Here is a 7,769-nt window from a genome sequence, read left to right on the forward strand (position 1 = left end):
TGTAGCCCATGGAGGCCAAGGACCTGCAAATGTGTCTTCATGTGCCTTTGTTTAATTGATGAAAACGTAAACTAGACACTTAGAGGATTGGAAGCGATTTCAGTAGAGGGACATGTTTGCTAGGTTTTTATACATTTGCTTGGGAAAGCATTGAGCGTGTCCATTCATTTCAGGGACCCCTATTTAGTGGAGCTCCTGAGCATACTGGAAATGGAATTATTTTTATTGAATGAAAAGGTTTGTAAGGGGGCACTTGGATTTGAACCAAAGACCACTTGATTTGCAGCCAAACATTATACCACTGAGCTATACCCCCATAACATTTGCATGGGCAAGTCAGTGATCTTAAGGATTTTGAAGGACAGGCTCTGCCTTAGAGATCCCCTTTTCTATTCCCAGACCACAGGGATTTTAAAAATGAGGTTTGATTAAACTTTATATACACATGTAGACACCACAGCTTGCACACACACCAGCATAGCTTCCCCCAGTGACAGAGCTACCACATCTCGGGGAGATGGGTTAACTACACGGACGGGACAGCTCTTTCCCCTCCACTTAGAGCATCTTCATTATTTATAAATAGGTGGGAAATAACCTCCTGAATGGACAGGAACCAATTTATCAAATATTGCTGTGTCTGCATTCAATATGGGTAACTGGTCATAGTGGGCTGGATTAGTAGGAGCATTGCAAGCAGATGGAGGGAAGTGATTATTCCCCTCTATTCAGCACCGGTGAGGCTACATCTGGAGCATTGCATCCAGTTTTCGTGCCCCCTCCCCCCACTACAGAAACAAATTGGAAAGAGTCTAGGGGAGGGAAACAAAAAATAATTAGAGGGCAGAGGACTTACGAGAAGAAGCTGAGGGCAGGGCCCCTCAGAGGGGCGGCAGGTGGGGCAATTTGCCCCAGGCCTTGCAGGGGCCCCCATGAGAATATAGTATTCTATAGTATTGCAACTTTTTTTTATGGAAGGGGCCCCTGAAAATGTTTTGCCCCAGGCCCCCTGAATCCTGTGGGTGGCCCTGCCCAGACCATGGTGCTGTTTCCCCACTCCACCTCCTTCCCTCATTCTCCTCCCTTTGAGGGCCCACCTGTGCTCTGCCCTCACTCCCATTTGTGCACTTCCCACCCCTGCTCTTCCTTTTTGGCTGAGGCCTGCTGGTCCACCTTTCGCTCACTCTTCTCCTCCCCCAAGGCCTCCTCTCGCCTCTCCAACCCCTACCCCAAGGTCTGCCTGCTGCCCACAGCTCTCTGCCCCCTCCCCTGAGACCCTACTGCACACACCTCTCTGAGCCCTCCCCTGAGACCCTCCTGCTCACACTTCTCTGCCCCTCCCCTGAGACCCACCCTGCCCATCACCCACACTTCTCTGCCCCTCCCTCAAGACTCACCCTGCCCATCACCCACACCTCTCTGCCCCTCCCCTTGAGAGCCTCCTGCCCACACATTCTCTGCCCCCCCCCGAGACATCCACTCTGCACATCGTCCGCACCTCTCAGAGCCCTCCCCTAGACCTGCCTGCCACAGCTTCTCTGCCCTCCCAAAGACCCACCCCCTGCCACCAACCCACAGATCCTTGCCCCTCCCTGAGACCCACCCTGTCACACCTCTTTCTTGGTTAACTGTTGTTTATTCGTTGAAACATCAAGGATGGATAAAAAGGCTAAGTGTGTACTGCAGACGGTGAGGAAAGAAAGGAGGCCACCAACGCCTCCCTAGGCAAGCTCAGTGCCCAGTGAGAAACCTGTCCCCCCATGCCTATTCGCAATTCCCTGATGTGGCTGGGATATGACGGGAAAGGGACTGTCTGAATGATCAAGGCAGGAAATGGACAACAAGCTACAGCAACATCATTAACCACAAACACACTCTCCTCATGCTCCAGCCAGAAGGGAAAGGAGCAGGACTTCTTGCTGTTCAGCCATGGACACACTTACACAACGGCACAGCAGTGAGTGTGTTGTGGAAGCTGGTCTGAGGAAACAACTGGAATTGATCTCTCAGTGAGAACAGAACTGGAGTGTAGTGGGAGCAGCATATTAAATAAGTAGTTGTGGTCAAGTGGTTAAGGTGATAGCCTAGAAATCCATTGTGGTCTCCCTGTGCAGGTTCAAATCCTGCCAGTTATGGTTCTTTAATTTCAATGGAGGTGGGTCTTGTTTCACTCTTAAGCTATGTCTACATGAAAGATTAATGTGGCCTGAGTCAAAGTGTTTTATTTGAACAGCTGTTGCATGTCCACCCTATGCCCCTGTGTCACCAGAGCACATCCATGCTGGCATCTCTTGGATCGCCACGGAAAGCAGTGCACTGTGGGTAGCTATCCGATTGTGAAACTGGCTACAGGGCCCTTTGGGAAGGGTTTGCAATGCCTCAAGGGCTGGTACAGCATCACCTGATGCAGGTTTCTATCCCATTGTTATATGGGCATCCTACTAGATTGCCAGCTGTTTTTCAACCGCAATGTGTGTGGTGGGGTAAAGAGTGTGTGTGGGGGGGAGTGAGTATGTTGGCATCAGCCCCCTTCTCTCACTGGCTCAGCACAGCACTGTCTGTCACACACACACACTGCTGCCTGCTTAGCTCTGTGTCAGGGGTGCTGGAACAGGGGGGTTAGAGGGTCATGGCCCCACCACTCTTTACTGGCTGTTAGGACAAATGATGGAGTAGGGGGGAAGGGTGCAGTCTTGGGGAAGAGGCATTCTGTGGGTGTGGCCACGGGGGGAGAGGTGCTCTGAGTGTGGGTCCTTAGGGAAAAGGTTTCATGGGGGTGCCACAGTTCGGACAATGGTGCCCCCCCTACACTGTAAGGAAGCTTCTGCCGCCCCTGCTCTGTGTTGGCAGAGTGGGACAGAGCAGCATCCACAGTAGTGATTTGCTCCCCGAGGCTTCGGCAAGGGGGCTTGGGAGGTGATTTAAAGGGCCTGGGGCTCCGGCCACTGCAGGGAGCCCTGGGCCCTTTAAATCACCAGCCTGGGGAAGCCGGGCCGGGCTGGCACAGCGTACTGGCTCTTGCCGGTACCCCATACCGGAACATACCGGCTTACTTTCACCTCCGGAAGTTCCTCACATGGATCAATAACTGGTTAAAAGACAGGAAACAAAGGATAGGACTAAATGGTCAGTTTTCAGGATGGAAACAGGTAACTAGCGGTGTCTGTACTGGGACCAGGACTAGTCAACATATTCATAAATGATCTTCTAAAAAGTGAGGTGACAAAATTTGCAGATGATCAAATCTACTGAGGATAGTTAAGTCCAAAGCAGCCTGTGAGGAGCAAAAAGAGATTTCACAAAACTGGGGTGAAAGGGACAACAAAATGGCAGATGAAATTCAATGTTGATAATATCAAATGATGCACATGGCAAACAATAATCCAACTACATAAAAACGATGGGAGTAAAATAGCTGTTGCAACTCAAGTGAGAGATCTTGGAGTCACTGTGGAAGTTCTCTGCAAACATCCACTCATGTGCAGCGGCGAAAAAAGCAAACAGAATTTGGGAGTCATTAAGAAGGTAGATAATAGAGAGAAAATCTATTGCCACTATAAATCCATGGTACCCCACATCTTGAATATCATGCAGATATGGTCACCCATCTTAAAAAAGATGTATTGGAATTGGAAAAGGTTCAGAAAGGGGTATGGAGTGTCTGCCATATGAGGAGGAATAATAAGACTGGGATTTCAGCTTGGAAAAAAGTGACTAAGGGGAATGATAGAGGTCTAAAAAATCATGCTGTGTGGAGAAAGTAAATAAGGAGAGTGTTACTTATCCCTTCTCATAACAAGAACTAGGGGTCACCAAATGAAATGAATAGGAGCATGTTAAAAACAAACAAGGAAGTATTTTTCAACACGCACAGTCACCTGCGGAACTCCTTGCCAGAGGATGTTGTAAGGTCAAGCTATAACAGGGTCTCAAAAAAGAGCTAAATCAATTCATGGAGGAATGCTCTGAGCCAGGATGGGCAGGGAGGTGTCCCTAGTCCTGTTGCAGGAGCGGGTGACAGGGGATGGATCACTTGATGATTACCTGTTCTGTTCATTCCCTCTGCACCTGGCTTTGGCCCTATGGAAGACAGGAAACTGGGCTAGATGGACCCAGTCTGACCGTTGCTGTTCTTATTCCTATGCTCCTTTCAACAGATGCCTGGGATTCTGCCTCACAATTGTTCCCTGAGGTCTCAGCCAAAATGCCCTGACGAGGCAAGGCAAACACTCTGGGCTCCTGAAGCCTCTGCCCCCCACCTGGTGCCCTATGGCTCATCCCTGACTCTTGCTGCTGCTCCTTGCTATAGAATGTGAAAGGAGCAGAGGCAGCGCAGGAGCCTTCTGGGGACGCAGATCTGAGGCTTTGGGAGAGACACATTGTCTGAGACATCAGAGTGCTGTAAACCAAGCAGCCACCCTCTAAATCAGGGGCCTGTTCCAGCCCTGAGTCTGGGCTGCCGCGATCCCTCCCCCAGAGCAGGGTACCCACAGATTACAGCCTGAAAATAGGCATGTGACACTAACTCCTGCTTTCCCTGACAGGGCTTCCCCTAACAAGTGGCATCCCAGGCAAGAAGTGTCTTCAATGCCCACTCCCCAATATGTTACTCTTTGGAATAGCTTATTTTTTATTGTATTTGTAGCTCATTTCATGCTTTTGATGTACAATGGGGATGCATGATTCTCTCTGTCATATCAGATGATAAATTTGCAGGCTAGGATCTGTAAACCTGTATTTATTCATGCCATGTATAAGCAAATAAAACAATTTCATTTCCTCTGAGCACATAGAAACCTTTTAATTTTGACAGTAACTGAACTGTACTAACACCTAGAAATGGACCTGTCACCAGCACAGGGTGGGCCAGTATTAAACAGTGTTACAGGAGGAGACAGCGTTAGGACGTTAACCCTAGTGCTTTAGTTCAAAGGTCGCTTTTCTCGCCTTTGCCCTCATGAACTGAAGTGCAGCATTAGAGAGTTCCAAAGATTGGCCAATGGGATTTTCAAGTGCTAAAACAGCAAGCAATGTCGGTCTCTCATTGGCCAGAATTGATTGAAGATATGGTTTAATGAGCTGGAGCTTCAAGGCGAGGGTGGCTCTGTGCACTGCCTTCCGTTGCAGTGCTGGACACCAAGTCCTTGTTGGCCAATATGTGACACTGGGAGAAGAGAGTGGCGTGGCAAGTGGCGGCAGGACTTTTACCACCAGGGTCTAGCTGCCCAACTTCCTCCTCATACCACTGGGCCCCTGTTGCCTTCAGAAAACCTCGGAACTAAGGCAGGAATAGGGCGAGGAAGTGAGTAAAGCCAAGCAAGGAAGGCAAAAGTGAATCTTGCCTTCAAGGGCCGCTCGCAGTGACGTCCGTTTTCTATGCCACAGCTAACAAAAACATCCCAGACAGAAAAGCAGGAGGCTAAAAAGCAATTGAGCAGCTGCTGAAGTAGTTGAGTTGGGGGAGGGCTAAACTAAAGGTCCTTGGCTCGATCCCAGGCCTTGGAATGCTCTTCTATCCCCCTGTGTGCAGGGTGGGGTGTTTCTGAAAGTGCCATAGGTCTTTTAACTGTCACAAGTCTCTCATTTTAGACAAGGCAGCATGGGCTTCTGTACCGAGTTGGCTCACCTGATCTTTCATTCTTCTCTTGCTCTTTGTCACCAAGGGGAAGAAAAAAAGCTCTTCCTTAAGCTGGAGTCACAAGGGTGACGTAAGGATGACGTCATGAGCCCCGGCTCCAGTCCTCTGCGCTGCCAGCTGACCTATTGGAGGACTGCCACCACTGTCTGTAGGTTTGCCCATCATTGTGTGCCAGGGCGAGCACCAGCCAAGTGGATGGAGTTTCTGTAGTGTAGTAATGATCATGTTTGCCTAACATGCAAAAGGTCCCTGGATCAAAACCAGGCAGAAACATGCTGGCTTCCTTTTCCCGGATCCCCTTGCTGTCCAGGAAGGCGCTGCTCCTTCTCCTATTGGCCTGTCCCTGGGATAACTCCAACCCCCACATGACAGAGGGTGCTGACGTCAGTGGAGAAAGCACCTTGGCATCAGTCTGGAAAACCTAGAGCAGTTAGGCATGTGACCTTTTGGAGGCTTGTGGCTTGGACTCCTATGCCCTTGGAGGTTGGCGTATAGAGGCTGTCACTTCCTGCTGGCCTCCTTTGCATGACTTGCAAAAGGAGGAAGTGAGGCAGGAATGGGGCAATAGAGGAAAGTCGAGCTGAGGAAGGCAGGGCAGAAGCTGTGCAGCTAAGTGGGCTTAGTAGAGCACCACTGTTCGTTCTGCAAAGCCTCAGGAGGTGGAGTTGGCTGCTGGGAAGTAGAATCCTGTGCCTGCCTCTCGGCATTCTATGCATGGCTACTTGCATCCTAGGAGAAGAAGGATGGTTCTGAGTGAAAGGAGAAGAAGCAAAGCTGAGTCCAATGGAGAATGACTGTTCCTTTATGGCCAACATGGGGGTGTGATTGATGGCTTTAGAGGTGGAGATTGGGCTGACTGTGAGCAACTGGGATCCAGGAAGCCCCCACCTGCCCTTCTGAGGGCCGAACCCATGGAGATGAGGCTGGCTTCTGGGAGATAGACCCCTTTGCCTTCCTCTTGGCATCCCAGAGATGGCTACTTGCAGTCCAGGAGAAGTGGGGTTCTGGGGGGAAGGAAAAGAAGCAATGGTGAGGCTGAGTGGGCTCCTTTCTGGCCGAGATGGTGGGCTGTGGGGGTTTTGGGAGTTGCCTGTAAGCCATAAGTAGATGTGGTGCAGTAAAAACTGCTCCATTCTGGCTGAACTGAGGGCACCACTGAGGACTTGGGAGTTGGGGCGGGGTGTTGGCTGTGAGCAAATGGGATCCAGGAAGCCCCAGCCTGCCCCTCCAGAGGCCAAGTCTTCTTCTCTCCTGCCAGTGGCAGCCCAGCCTTAAGCCTGCCCAGCACGTGCTGCAGCTCGAGCATTAAGCCTTCCTGTGGGGCCTGTGCTGGAGCTGACCCTGGACCCCTGTGGGGTACTGTTGGGGGAAAACCCGACTGCAAATAATTCTGGTCACAAGATCAACTGGTTGGCCTGGTGACTTAGTCCACGGGGCCAGCAGCTCAAGCCGTTTTCCCGCAAGTGAGGGAGGCAGCCGCTGTGGTTCGCCCTTCCTGCTCCCTGCACTGCTGCACCCTAAAATCTCTGTCCCTGTCAGGCAGCAGATGGCTGGGAGCCCCCCCGGAGAGAGGAGGCAGAAGGGGTGGCCCGAGCCCCCTCCGGCACGCCCCCCCCAGGCAGCCCACAGAGACCTGATACCTCCCCAGGCGACGCATGGAGACTGTGCCAGAGCCTAGGCGGCTCCTGCCCACTCTGCCCCTCCCTCCATGCCGCATACTGCTCCTGGAAGTGGCCGGCATAATCCCTGCTCGCTGAGGGCTAGACAACAAACCGATACCAAAATCCGCGCAGACTCACAACACAGCGCCGCATAAATCAATGAACACAAAGACAAATCGAGCTCCTCAACTAAAACTCAATCCACGCAAAAACAGGTACCCAACCAGAATCACAGAACATAACATCATATCAAAACTACAAATATCACAAACAAGTCAAGACACATAAATCGAATACATAACGGAAAAGAAAGCCTAATCATAAGACATTTCAGTAACCGGACACGAATAAAAAGGAGTAACAACACTGAAACACGACACACCAAACAAAGAAACCTATCTCCCACAAAAAAACACGACAAAAACGACTATAGCAAAAACATAAATCACCTTAGAAAGCGACGCTGCGGG

General features: G+C 50.6%; 1 non-coding gene across 1 annotated transcript; it reads left to right on the top strand.

The window, feature by feature from the left end:
* The first annotated feature begins 5,838 nt into the window (after positions 1 to 5,838).
* Positions 5,839 to 5,911, top strand: TRNAV-AAC (transfer RNA valine (anticodon AAC)). Its single transcript has one exon. It is a non-coding gene; the product is annotated as a tRNA-Val (tRNA).
* The last annotated feature ends 1,858 nt before the right edge of the window (positions 5,912 to 7,769 follow it).

The sequence above is a fragment of the Chelonoidis abingdonii genome, chromosome 18 (assembly GCF_003597395.2).
Source record: "Chelonoidis abingdonii isolate Lonesome George chromosome 18, CheloAbing_2.0, whole genome shotgun sequence".
In the NCBI taxonomy this organism is placed as follows: Eukaryota; Metazoa; Chordata; order Testudines; family Testudinidae; genus Chelonoidis; species Chelonoidis abingdonii.